Source organism: Amblyomma maculatum, chromosome 3 (genome assembly GCF_055883805.1).
Source record: "Amblyomma maculatum isolate TAMU_Amacu chromosome 3, ASM5588380v1, whole genome shotgun sequence".
In the NCBI taxonomy this organism is placed as follows: Eukaryota; Metazoa; Arthropoda; class Arachnida; order Ixodida; family Ixodidae; genus Amblyomma; species Amblyomma maculatum.
The window spans coordinates 10,589,743-10,604,337 of NC_139346.1; the positions used below are offsets into that span (position 1 = coordinate 10,589,743).

The 14,595-nt window shown below is 46.4% G+C and overlaps 1 protein-coding gene across 5 annotated transcripts in view; it reads left to right on the plus strand.

Moving 5' to 3' along the window:
• Window positions 1-14,595, plus strand: part of Ube4B (Ubiquitination factor E4B) — a 373,326-nt gene that overhangs the window by 277,039 nt on the left and 81,692 nt on the right. The gene's annotated exons all lie outside the window — the stretch shown is intronic.

Genomic DNA, 14,595 nt, shown 5'->3' on the forward strand with positions numbered 1-14,595 from the left:
CCTTCTTAGTCCCCTTCCCTTGTGCTGCCTTTTTCATTTTCTGTGAGTACTTCTCCCGCCGAAGGGAGATGGCACCAGGCCCAGTGTTGCACAAAAGTTTGCATAGGCTTCTAGGTTGCCCACCTGTGAACAGCCTACCACTGTCTCTACAGCAAACAATGAGGCATGCTGGTCTTTTGAAATCAACGACCAAATCACTGAATGCAGACTTTCAGCTGCATTTTGGGTTTTCTCTCCTCTGCACCAGGCAAGCAGCTGGGGGTCTGAGAGTTGCTGATTTATACAGGCAGGAGTGCCTGAGCAACTTTAGCTAAAAGCTTGCATTTATGTGTTGGTGCTGGCTGCCCTTCTGACCCAGCTGATGCACTAGCTGAAGGGGCTCATGATGGAGCGCATCATTCATTGATGTAGTATGGTAAAACGTCACTGCATTCTGCATTTCGTCAACTTCCGAATTATTCCGCAAAGCAAGGCCATAGTAGTTGGCGATTTCTTTGATGAGGTGCTGTGTCAGGCCCACCTTTCCACTCAGTGGCTCTCCTTTCTTTGGCTTGCTGACCAGAGCACGAAATACTGACCCTATTTGCTTTTTCATATGGTTGATACAGTCTTCCTTGGAAAGCTGTATAAAGCCATACACTTCGCACAGAGTCCGGAACATGCGGCTGTCCCCATCGTAGAGGAGGTCATGTCTACTCAAGGAGCGCTCTAACAGCTACAGTGCAGCCTCCACATTTTCTGGCATAGGTGGGATCACTTTCTGCTGGCTGCACCCAAGGCAGCCCTGTATGAAATGCAGCCTACACCAGTGTTGGAACACAAGCCAAGTGCCGTCAAACACAACTGTTACATTCTTAGAGAATGCTGTCTACATTTCCATATATACACTCTTTACAGCCTTTACGGCAAAAACCCTTTGAGGGTTTTTGCCGTACCGGTGCAGTTTTGAAATTTCGCGCCCTAATGACGATGCGTGCTCACTGGGAGGTGCTGCCACCTCCTAGGGATTACAAGAAGCGCTTGAAATTTATTGCGATGCCTTCTTGCAAAGATAAACAGAAGTGATTCCTAGCTGCAGCATGTCGCCCGGTCTGCGGCAACGCCGCCACCCTATCGTGGTTTCGGTTTCGCCACATGACCACAACAGAGGCCCGAAACTTGATTTCTATCTTTACGGGCGCTTCTGTGCAGGGGATAAACAGAACTGATACCTAGTTTCAGCTTGTGGCCCGGTCTGCTTTCGGTTTTGTCTTTATGGCCACTCTGGCTGCAGGGGCCACAGAAACTGATTTCCATCATTATTGGGGCTGCTGTTAGCTTGTTTATCATCAATGCTCACAAGGTATTCCTGCTCTCCTTGTGGTTTCCTGAGGTTCCCGAGTTTGCAATGTGGAGCAACGTTGACTCCAAAATACGGTTCCTAATATTTTTATACAACTTTTTCTTGACTTTACTCATATTGAACTATCAAAATCCGCAACAAAGTATAATTTGACCACCTGGGAAAGTATTTTTTCAAAAACATTCGACCCTCAAAGGGTTAAAGATGTTTTCAGCAGCTGCCTCTGCGGCAGTTTTGAAGGCTTTCTTAAGATGCTTTTGGTATGTCTTTTGATGCATGGTGAGAGAAGTCTGCAAGAGCAGTGCTCTACCTCAAACCCCTCCTATGTGATGGCCACTCAGAGTGAAGGGCACCGCATCTTCACTGCTAGCCCCAAACCAGTCTCCCTCCAGGATGCATACAAGTTCGGCAGAGCCTAACCAGCGAGTTCAAAGCTGCAACTTCTTCTGGAAAGGCGGCCATTGTATCTTTCTGTGGGGCGCTGCATTGCTGACAGAGGGAATCGTGAACGTTCGGTGCTTGCATCTGCGCCATCTGACACAAATTGTGTTTCAAACTGATCTTTGAGGGTTCACTTGAAAAATACTCACAACTGTGCTGATCGATAAAGTCATCCGGCGGCACACCCGGGAGCAAGCGTTCGTGCTGCAACTCTGTCGCAGCACCGTAACTTGTCGACAGCATGGGATTGCCGTCGTGGTTGGTTACTGACAATGGACACATCTCGGCACTGAAGGACACATCATTGGTGTGTGTCTCCGCAGCTTTGCAATCAGCCAGCGATGATTGTTGCAAGCACACAATAGGGCAATTTTGGTTGCACGAACTCACTGCGGTACTCACCAGCATGTCGATTGTCACTGGCGCAGCAGAGTTGCAGCCGCATCTCGACTGCGTACTAACGCGTAAAAAGTCAACGGTGAGAGATCAAGGTCCGCCTCACTTTCAGTGGCTTGTCGTTAACTCGGTGCAAGGTCACATGGCACGTTGGAAGTGCACTTCATCAGCTGTGAATGCATGTTCAACGCACTCAATCCTGCTGTTGCTTCTTTCTTGGGTTAGCAGGCTTGCACTTTTACTTCCCGTACGAATGCTTCGTCCAGTACTTGTTCTAGCACGCGCGGCGATCCATAGCATGTGGTTGAATTCATCGCAGCGCTGAAGCAGAAATGCTTTTCCAGAGACCAAAGCGCCCGCCATTTCCAACCTGTTGCAATAGCGGCATCGGCCAATGAGGAGGCGTCTTGCAGCACACCGTGGCGCAGAGCCAATTGGGGCATGAGTTCCATCGGCCACATTCTTTCTCGTTTTGTTTGTTTGCTAGAGGGCAGAGGAAAAGGCGACGCGCGGAAGCGAAGAGTCGTGCTTTTCTATGATACCAAGATGGCGGCGCTCCTTGGAGGTACAGTGGCTAGAATATTGAAGTGTGATTACCGCCAAGCGGCGTCTATCGGGAGCGTTGAAGTCGTCTGCTGATGCCTTCGTTAGATGGCACGCTCTCCTGCTTACACGTATGAAATGCGTGCTTGAATGCTGGAATGCGCTCATGATGCAGGCTCCTTGCATTGTTTTTGGTGCAAATTCTGCCTGACGGTGTAGGATGAGCCGGCGACAAATTCATTGTTTTGTTACCTCGTTACAAAAGCTGGTGTAAATCGTACTTGGAAGAGTTGTGTGTGCCCAAATTATTGAAAGGTGCAATGCTGCCGTTTGCGAGCTGCTTTGGAAAATATGCAGTGTAGAATCAGCCTTGGCACATTATTCACATTATTTACGGAGCACGATCGGGGGCAATCCCTCTGTACGACATGTCCCGGACCATTTTTCTGATGGCTCCTTGCAATACATGTGTCAAAATCAGTTTTAAGGAAAATAATCATAACATAAAGGCGATGACGTATAACGATCACTTGAGGCCTGCGGTCACTGCCATGTGAGGAGTCTGATGACGCGACTACCAGTTCTGATTTACTTTTAATCACATGCATGCACGCATGGACTTTTCTGTCATGTCATAAAGCTTCATGAGGTCAGTGGAATGTCACCGAACGTAGCGTACAGTGTACGCCTAATCGCGGATCTGGATCTGCTGGGCGCCAGTTGAGGAAAGTGTTGTTCGCTATGTAACAGCTCGACACGGCAAATATGTTTCAGAAGGTTGAGTTAAACTACGGAAGAACCCTGGCTATTCTGACGTAGTTAATGTATACAGTTAAACCGGGTTATAAATAATTGTAAAATGTCTGCGATTTTTACAGCCAGGTCTTCGTTACATGCAGTTTGCACGTGAAAACCCAAAAGGACAACGTAGAACGAAAACCAGATTAAGAATTGGTGTAAGGGAAACCACCTTGAAGATGTTTACAATAAATCAGAATTATTTGAAGTCATAGAAGCGGATAATTCACGATCGCGTGGATAGCGCGGCGTGACTTCGGCGGTGGCCTCCACCTACTCTGCGGCCCCGCGCGATGCGTCTATGAGGGAGCAAGGACAGGGGGTGGAGGAGGAATCAGTCTAGAGGAGAGCGCTACGCCCCACGCGCTTGCCCACCACCGTTGCCCATGGAAACCGACCCTGCCTCGCGTCGCCAGCGTGCTCCGCTGTTCCCGCTACTATCCGCTACCGATGCACGGGAACCCCATGAGCAACCGCCGCGGGGGCAGTGTTGGGGAATTGAAAAACTTCGTAATATTGAGGAATTCGCTACATGGAGGTCCGTTACATTGAGGTTTAACTGTATTTAACAAACCTTCATGTAGCGAATTCCTCGATATTAGTACCAAGTTTTTCAATTCCCCAATGCCGCCCCCATTGAAGTGCATGTATTTGAAAGCTCCATGTAACAACATGTCGCAGCGGTTGACATTGATATAACGAATTCGCGGCGCCGACTGTCTCTTAACTAGTCACTCAAAATATGGCACCACCCCGCAGGTTTTAGGCCGATAAAGCACGAACTGAAGTGTCAGAAATGAAAACGGTACTCTACTATCGATCATATCCATACCATCAATCAGGTGATAGAAAAATGCTCGGAATATAACCAGCTATTATACATAGCATTAATTGATTACGAAAAAGCATTTGACTCAGTTGAAACCTCGGCGGTGATGCAGGTTTTGCGAAATCAGGGGGTAGACGAGCTGTACGTGAAAGTGCTGGAAGATATATATAGCGGCTGCACAGCAACCATAGTTCTGCATAAAGAAAGTAACAAAATTCCCATAAAGAAAGGTGTTAGGCAAGGAGACACAATCTCACCAGTACTATTCACAGCTTGCTTAGAGGAAGTATTCAGAGACTTGGAATGGGAGCAGTAAGGGATAAGGGTAGATGGAGAATACCTCAGTAATCTGCGATTTGCTGATGACATTGCCTTGCTAAGTAACTCGGGGGATGAACTGCAAATAATGATTGATGACCTAGACAGGAAAAGAAGACAGGTAGGCTTGAAAATCAATATGCAGAAGACTAAGGTAATGTTCAACAGCCTCGGGAAGGAACAGCAGTTTACATTAGGTAGCGAAATACTTGAAGAAGTAGGCGAATATGTCTATTTAAGACAGGTAGTAACAGCAGATCCGGACCATGAAAAGGAAATAACAAGAATAAGATTGGGATGGAGCACATTTGGCAAGCACTCGCAGATTATGACTAGCAGCTTACCGGTATCGCTCAAGCGGAAAGTATACAACAGTTGCATCTTACCTGTACTCACCTATGGGGCTGAAACGTGGAGGCTAACCAAGAGAGTTCTACTTAAGTTGAGGACAACCCAGAGGGCTATGGAATGAAAAATGGTAGGGGTAACGTTAAGAGATAGGAAGCGTGCAGAGTGGGTCAGAGAAATAACTCAAGTTACTGACATTCTAGTGGAAATTAAAAAGAAATGGGCATGGGCAGGACATGTAGGGCGAAGAGAGGAGGACCGATGGTCGCTTGGGGTAACAAACTGGATTCCAAGTGAAGGAAAGCGTAGCAGGGGGCGGCAGAAAGTTAGGTGGGCGGATGAGGTTAAGAAGTTCGCAGGGGTCAAGTGGATAAAGTTAGCACAGAACTGGGTTAATTTCCAGTTGGTATTAACAGAATGAGCAGAGTATGAAGTTTTGAAGTGTTCATGAAAGCCTTCGAGCTCAAGTTTAATTTTTTCAAAGTTCGCTCTCTTATAATCAGTGATTAGTTTATGAATCGGAGATTGCTTTTTGATATGCAGTGCTATGCATATATGAAGAAGGCTATGGTCGCTGAAGCTGGGTAATAAGTTTATACTTTTGATGTCATCCGGATTAGATGTGAGTATTGTCGTCCCGTGTAGAGTATGTTATTACCTGATTTAAGTTGAAATCTAAAGCTAAGTCTAAAAACTGGTGTGCTTCATTTGATGATGACTTATAAAGTTCTGATAGCAGAGGCCAAGTTAATCTCCGAAAAGAGGGGCGTTGGGCAACTTGGTTCGAACTAACGTCAATGATAAGTGAAGGGAATTGCTGAACTATGGATTATTTCCTGGAGGACGGTAACAAGCACCGAAAACTAGTTTTACAGCTGTACATTGCACGCAAACCCATGATAGCTCGATGGTGTCGTCATGGAAAATGAGTGATGATGATAAGGAGCTTCTGATGACTAAAAGTACACCTCCTGCTATTTTATCCTGCCGATCACGACGATACAGTGTTAAGTTGATACTGGAAGGGAAATTTTTGCGGTCATGTATGTGCTGGCGTAGCTATGTTTTGGTGAGCAGAATGATGTCCAGTTTACTATCTTCGATAAAAAATAGAAAGTCCTCAGGATTACACTTGGTATGTTGGCATAGATGATACTAAAATCTAGAAAGGGTGCTTAAGGGGGGACGCGACCTTTGAAAACCGAAAAATCGCGAAAAAGTCGATTTTTGAAAGATTATATATTCCGGTAGTATGTCTTATAAACTATCATTTCTGTAATTATCAATGTCCAACTCGCCGTAGAAATACTCGAAATTAATTATTTGACAAGCGGCGGCAGCCGCGGAGCAGCGAGCAAGCGCCGAAAATTCCCAAACTTCGCGCGCGCACCATTCCTCTCCCGCCGAACTGAGCGCCGCCATCTTGGTCTTGTTTTGTTTGTGAATTCTTGCGCTTTCTTCTGCCACCCTCGGCGGCGGCGACGGCGGCGCGGTCGAGGCGTGGCTTGCTACCGATTGAGAGCCTCGTGGCGGCTTTCAAGTTTCCCGCGCTCGAATTCAAGGCTGCGATTGGGCAAAGCGCGCGCTCCGCGAGAACGCGGGGGATCGGGCGACTACGATTAGCTGCTGCGGCCGCTGACGCGTCGGTCTCCGCCTCCCCGCGTCGTCTGCTACGGCTCTTAGCTTGCTATCGTTGTTGGCTTCGCCATTTTTGCGATCGCCGGATTTACGATCTCTCGTCGTGCCCTCTGAACGGTTTCGTGCAACGTGTTAAACGTTGCGTGGTCGCTCACGATGCCTCGAGGTGCGACACGCATTCAGTGCAGACTTGGCTAGTTTTTTGTTTTTTTTTGTTTTTTTTTTTTTCGTTACGGCGCTTATGCCGCGGAAGATAACCCGGGAAGTCGCTTGTCGCGTTTGGGCCGCTCCTCGTTCCTCTGGCGAGATGCCGCGATAGATAAACCGGGAAACCGCTTGCTGCGTCTGCGTCGCCCACCATGCTAGGGCGAAATGCCGCGGGGGAATCGGGAATGCCGATTGTCGCGGCTTGCAGAGCTCAGGATCGACGGATCTCAGCATGTGGAAAGTGGTCCGCGGCACCAAGGCGTTCGCTGTAGCCGATCGGCTAGTCGCACAGATGTTCGCTGCAGCCGAGATCGACGGAGCGCCATAGCCCTAATGTATATTTTGACGGCCGCACCGGACTTGTTCGTGATAATTGCGAGTGTTCGTCTTAAGTGGGGCCGTTATAAGTGGGCTCGACTGTACCTGAATAAATTTTTGAGGGTAAGGCAAGCCCATGTATTCAAAATATTATGTCTGGAATTTGTCATAATTAATTTGGTTAATCAACATAGGTCTAATTGATAACAAAAAATCCAATTCTATGCTATTTTTCAGCAAGAAAATTTAGAAAAAGGGCTTTGTCTTGCCCTGAGGAACCTATCTAGGAATCAGCATGACAAATTGCACAATGCCAGTGCCTTTCACAATTTCTCCAGGCTTGATATAAAGGACCTACTCGAACCAGTTTGATGTGCTTCTGTAACTTGAGAACTAGCGTGCACAATTCTATGAAACTTGGTGGTATTTCATTTGTTAATGTCGTGAGCCTGTCTTGAAAATTTCATCATGATAACTTGAGAAACAAAAAAGTTATTGTTCTCTCAACCTTTGAGAGCCGTTTTCTCAGAATCAATTTTTTGCATGGTGTGGCTGCTAGGGAAAGTCATAGCTCAAGAACCGCTTATTGGATTTTCATGAGGTTTTTTTTTGTTATATACCTAAGTAAAATTCTGAGGGCAAGACAATTCGTTTTTTTTTCAAAATATTTCATGTGTAATTAAGGGCAGTCAATTAAAATATCGTTAAGTCAGGTGTAAATTTGAACACTAAATTTGGGGCTGTACTAAAATTTTTCAGAGAGGAAATTTGGAAAAAGGGAATTGTCTTGCCCTGGGCAAACTATCCAGGAATGACCATAACAAATTTCACACTGCTAGCACATTTTGCAAATTCTCCAGGCCCGCCCCTAGGGACCTATGTAAACTATCTTGATATACTCCTCTAACTTGAGAACCGATAAGCCCAGCTCCATGAAACTTGGTAGTTCTTCAAATGTGTGTACTATGAGCATACCCTGAAAATTTCATTCAGATACCTCAAGAAATAAAAAAGTTGGTGTTCAAGGGTAGCCTCCCCCCTTAAGGCTATCGGAGTGAATTGCAGGTTAGTGCATCACTTCGCATTTGCACAAGTATTATCAGATGCTGAAACGATGGGCGAAGTGGAACGAGGCATGATATGCTCTTTTACGCTGTTGGATGCGGAAACGTAAAAGTAGCATTTAATTCCCACGTGTAATTTATCGAAGGGGAGCTTAAAAGCGCATTTCAGTGGCCGGACAAATGCCAATAGTTCGGAGTGCGCGCGTGGAAGGAGCGAAGTCTTCTCTAATGGTAAAATCTGTATTTTTGAGCTTGGGCCCACAGCTCAGTATGCTTTCTTTGGTTTTGAAATGGGCGAGTTTGGCGATTATTGGGTGTTTTTTCGCGGGTGAAAAGTTACCAAGACGATGTGCACGCTCCATGCACGAAGGGTCTAGATTTGTTTCGCAGAGCGACAGAACTTTGGCCATTGCTCATTGAAGTTGATTCCAAAGAAGAAAAGATTTGCTCTGCGCATGCGGTTGTCAATATTTGCTGCTTTCAGTGCTGCGATTTCAAATTTTTGTGTCATGTCTGCATTGGCGACGAGTGGGTATAGTCAGGCTGATGATGATGATAATGATGATAGTCAAAATGATGGCAGAGGCACGGCCGCTCAATGGAGGCGCACTTGGTGCGGCCCATCGCGTCGCGCCTCAATGGCTGGGGAAGCGCGTATTGGGAGAAGTTACAGTTTCCGCCGCGGGGGCGCCACCACTCCAGGACAAGGCGCCGCCGGCACGGACGAACAGACGACGCAGAAGGAGCGCGCTGTCTGGGTTGGCGCGTGTTATCGTTTTGACTACTCAGCATAACCGCGTGGTTCTGATAGTTCTGCATGCGTGTCATCGGTGCCTGTGTCAACAGCGTCCTAAGCGTATGCAGCACCATGCCAGGCAACTGCTGTGTGCCGCTGTGCACCACGAAAGCAAGAAAAGATCGGTTACCATGGGTTCCCGTGCGATTCACAACGTCGAGCAGCATGGCTGAAAAACATACCTCGGGAAGGTTAGGACGGAAAAGGAAGCCGGTGGGAGCCGAGTGACAAGTCACTGGTATACTCACTGCACTTCACAGATGACGATTACAGGAAGAACATAAAACTGAAGATCCTGCTTCCTTCAGCTGTCCCCTTCGTGTTCCCGAACTGCCCACCTTACAAGTTGAGTTACTCATGCGGGTTCATGTTGAGACAAACAACCTTGAAAAAATTAATGTGCGCAGGTCAATAGCTTTATTTTCCCCACTTGTTATAGCTACACTTCATTTCCTCCTGGACAACCCCCCGTGTCATCCTGAAGCATGTGTGTTTCAAGATAGGTGCGCCACGATCACTTTTATGACGATGATATCAAAATGGTATGCCTTGCTCAACATCGCATAAGTGAAGCCATAGAGACACCAAGAGGAGCCGCTCTATTTGTCAGATGACGAGTGACTCTCTTGGTTAGAGTTGGACTTTGCCATATCAAAGACATTCAGGTCCTAGGAGGCACGTCGAAGCAAAGGCTAACCAAGCAAATTAACGTACGAAGCAATAATCATGACAACCAGATCCACAGTGGCGCAAATTAAGTACCTTCTTGATCACATCAAGTATCTTGCAACGCCTTCTGTGTGCCTTACAAGTGCATTGCGTTTAACCGAATCTTATTTTCAGCTTCCGATACGCCCTAAAGCAGGCCCTCAACAGCAGGCCTGTAGTATCGCTTTTTAGCAGCCTAAGGCAATTCAAAGGCGGGAACGACAGAGTTGACGCAAGGGCTGCAGTTTTCACCTCGGAGAAAATACTGAAGGTACAACTAGCGAAAAAAAAATATATCGACTGAGATACACATTTTGCCATGCTTTGTGCAGGTTGGCATCTTGCAAGCATCAGTCTGCAAATGCACCTATCAACAATAGACAGCTATAAAACTTGGCATTCGTGATTATGAAAGTCGTACCTTGCCAACTGCCATATCACGTCTGCTGCGAGAGAGTTTTCGAGTCAGCTTGGATTCATTCATGTGTGGTGTGAACCAGCAGCTGACATAGAGTTAGCACCGATTGAATTTTTGGCTGGTTACCTTGCACGTCCATTTGAAGATAAAGTATAAATAGTTTAACAGAATCTCATGAAACATTTTTATTTATTCTGTTTTCAGTGCCTGCCCGTGTTTTCATTATTTATATATTACCAAAGTTTAAATAACTTCTAGTGCTTACTTTAGAGTGTCAATAATTTTATTTTATTAGTCCCCATCCATTTATTAACTTTGTGCCTTGTGATTCCTGCAATACCCTGGACTTATCAAAATTCTTGATGATGGACGCCTATGGTATCTGAAAATCACCATGCACCTTTGTTAGCAAGGTGATGAAGTTCCTGCAGGTCATAAGAAGCAGCAAGCTATGCAACATGTTAATTTCATCCCTTATTCCCTATTTTGTGCAATTTCCAGAGCTGATTTGCGAGAGAAAAGACCGCAGTCACACTAAGGACCTAACTAAACTAATGCTACCACTGCTGACCAACTGGACAGGCAACATTAATCAGACAGTGGAAAAAATCACGCTTGCACATAAACCTTTTTCGAGAAAAGTTCTTCGCTTGTAAAATAAGCTTGCGTGTCCTCTGTGCATCACGCGGCTTCATAAACGAGAAAAAAATTGCCAGAGCTTGCGGGCGTGTCGTTGAACTGGCTGTCTTGTGTTGTTTCTTTTGCAACAGTTTGTGTTAGCTAGTATGTTTTGGTGGTGGTCCCCAGAATAATATTAATTCCAGTGAAAACGGAGGAACAGGCTGAACAATAATGTTGAACGCTACGTCCAGAAAAGTGCACGCTGAATAAATGGCCCCAAACCATGTCCCGATTTCAGGATTGCAATATCTAATATGTTATTACAGTGGTTGAAACGCAACTAAATGGGTGCGCACTCAGCGAAGCACACGACTGCCCGTTCTCGTTGTAAACGGAAGACCACGAATGACTTGGAAAAGCCTAGTGATGATGACTTGCCGCTATCACCTTATCAATAGCAAACTTGCACATAGGATCATATACTGAGTGAAACGCCGCTCATAATCCTAAATTGAGCAAGCGCCGACCACGCGGACGCCGAAACGAAAGCACAGCCACGGCCGCTGCGCGCAGCTCTCCGCCCGAACTCGTCCCGGAGCGGTGGCGCCGCAGCGGTGGCGATGAGAACTAGGCGCAATACGGCTCTTCTGGGCGACGCGACGGGCCGCACCCAAGTGCGCCTCCATTGAGCGGCCGTGGCAGAGGTATATAATGTTTGCAGCTCGTGCTGAGCCTAATACTTATAAAATTTTCATAAACTAGAAAAGCATGGAGCATAATGAATGTTTGTTCACAAGTAAATTTAGAACAAGCCACAAGTGGTTGAGGGAATTACAAAGAAATGCTGTGTGAAAACTACCACGAGCCATTAAAAAACTTGTCCAGTTACAAAGCATTTCATCAGTTGTTCAAATGGTTCTACTGTGAAACCAAGCAGCTACACCATTGATGCTGTCATGCCTACACCAGATAAAAGCATATTAAACTGTTATGAGGGTGATGCCACTTGGATGCCAATCTCTTAAAGCGTTCTCAAAATTGTTAAAGCCATACACAGCCTATTGCAAGTGTGTTGAATTTAAGGAAGCCCCATCATAGCTCAAGCAATGATGTAAGCAGCCACTGGCAGAAGGCCACGAATTAAGAATCTTAAGGAAGGGGCTACCCTTCAGTATTCTCCCAGAGTGCCCAGAATTTATCAGCATGGCATAAGATAAAAAAAAAATATGCCCAAGGTAGAGAGCAGAATTGTGTTGCTCATATATGTTTTTAGTGGGATAGACTCCATGTATGAATCTATGAAGTCAGAATTGTGAAAGGCTTTTAGTTGTTCAGTTTTAAGTGTAGAACAACATACCGCTTCCAGCTAGTGTGTTCCAAATTGTGCTCATGTCAGTTGGGTTATTTTAAGGTCTGTACATGTTTTGGCTGTTGTCATCTTGTCAGAGATGTGTATGTATTCAGCAAAGCATTGGACATGGAATAAAAAGTAATCAAATGGGGTTTTTATGTGTCAGGAAGCAAGAATTGCTATTAAAAAAAGTGTTTGGGTCTAGAAACATGCTCCAAAACATAATTCGAGTGCTCCAAAACTCTGGTTTTACTGCTCCAAAATGCTCAAGCCTGCTTCCACCCCTGAATGCAGATGACTTTTTAAAAATCCTAATGTTTTATTATGTCTATGTTAGTAGGCGAATATGTCTACTTAGGACAGGTAGTAACCGCAGATCTGGTCCATGAAAAGGAAGTAACAAGAAGAATAAGATTGAGATGGAGCGCATTTGGCAAGCACTCGCAAATTATGACTAGCAGCTTACCGGTATCGCTCAAGAGGAAAGTATACAACAGTTGCATCTTGCCTGTACTCACTTATGGGGCTGAAACGTGGAGGCTAACCAAGAGAGTTGAGGACAACCCAGAGGGCTATGGAACGAAAAATGGTAGGGGTAACATTAAGAGATAGAAAGCGTGCAGAGTGGGTCAGAGAAATAACTCAAGTTACCGACATTCTAGTGGAAATTAAGAAGAAGAAATGGACATGGGCAGGACATGTAGTGCGAAGAGAGGATAACCGATGGTCGCTTAGGGTAACAAACTGGATTCCAAGGGAAGGAAAGCGTAGCAGGGGGCGGCGGAAAGTTAGGTGGGCGGATGAGATTAAGAAGTTCGCAGGGGTCAAGTGGATGCAGCTAGCACAGGACCGGGTTAAGTGGAGAAATATGGGAGAGGCCTTTGCCCTGCAGTGGGTATAATCAGGCTGATGATGATGATGATGATGAATGTTTTATTTGCTGATGATATTATGGTAGTTACATGCAAATTCCAAGAAAGATCACTAGAAAGTGTTGCACCTCAATATTTATACGCCTGATCAGGTTGTACGGGCACACCAGAGATTATGCAGGAAAAAATTCCGACTCTCAATCGCATTGGTTTCCTGCATCCGTTCCGCAGTAGCTGTTTGTACGCTGCTTTCTGCTCGGTTCGTCGATTCTCCTCTATGACTCTCCTTCGCTTTGATTTCCCGCATGCGTTGGCGCCATGAGTGGTTGTAAGCAGAAAACGCTTTCACCCGAGCAGAAAATGGCAATTCTGGAAGCCGTTTCGAAAGGCGAGAAAAAGAAAGATGTTGCGACTCCGTTTGCCATATCTCAGAGTACGCTCTCAACAATCTTGAAGGCCAAGGACGCCATCCTCAGCTCTGCAAAGTGTGGCCTAAGCGCAGAGCGTAAGCGATTGAGGACGCCTACCAACGAAGATGTGGACTAGGCTGCATTCTCCTGGTTTATGGATGCCAGAGCACAGAATGTGCCAGTGAGTGGGGCAGTTTTGCAGCAGAAAGCTAAGGACTTCAGTTGCCTGCTTGACAAGGACGCCTTCAGGCTAGCAGTGGTTGGCTCCATCGTTTCAAGTCCCGTTACAGGATCGTCGGACGGGTGCTCTGCGGTGAGTCGACAGCAGCTGACGTGCCTGAATCCGCTACATGGCTGGAGAAGGAAATGCCAAGAATACTGACCAGGTACCAGCCATCAAAGGTGTCCAATGCAGATGAAACTGGATTTTTTTTTGCTACCAAATCGGACTCTAGCACTGAAAGGGGATTGCTATCACGGCGGGAAGCAGAGCAAGCTGCGCATCACAGCTCTTCTCTGCGTAAACATGGATGCCACCGACAAGCGGGTGCCGCTTGTGATTGGCTAAAGTAAGGAGCCGCAATGTTTTAAGAACGCTCGAAAGCTGGAAGTCGAGTGCACTTCGAACAAGAAGGCGTGAATGTCTCTCGACATCTTCTGTGACTGGCTCCGGGCGTTTGACAAGGAAATGGAGCGTGACGTTCGCAGTGTTTGCCTCTTGGTGGACAATTGTTCTGCACATCACGTCAATGATGTGGAGCTGAAAAATGTTGAGCTGCGGTTTTCTTGCCGAATTGTACTTCGCTTATTCAGCCGCTCGACCAGGGAATAATGAACAGTGTAAAGTATACGTATCATCGTCGGTTGATCGACAAGCTACTGCTAAGTCTCCGCTTAAAACGCCCCACCAAGGTGGACATTTTTCAAGCTTTGGAGATGTTTGCTGCATCCTGGAAGGCGACGTCGAAGGACGTGATCCAGAACTGTTTCCGGAAGGCCATGTTTGAGAACGTTGCGGCTGGAACGAGTGCCCTTGAAGAACGTGACGGCGCCGAGGCCAATGAAAGAGCTCCGTTTGCTGCCCATGCACTTGGACACGGCGAGGGAGATGATCAGGCCGGCCTCGAAGAAGCATGGAGATGCCTGGAAAGTGACGGGGCCGTTCCTGACGGTGTTG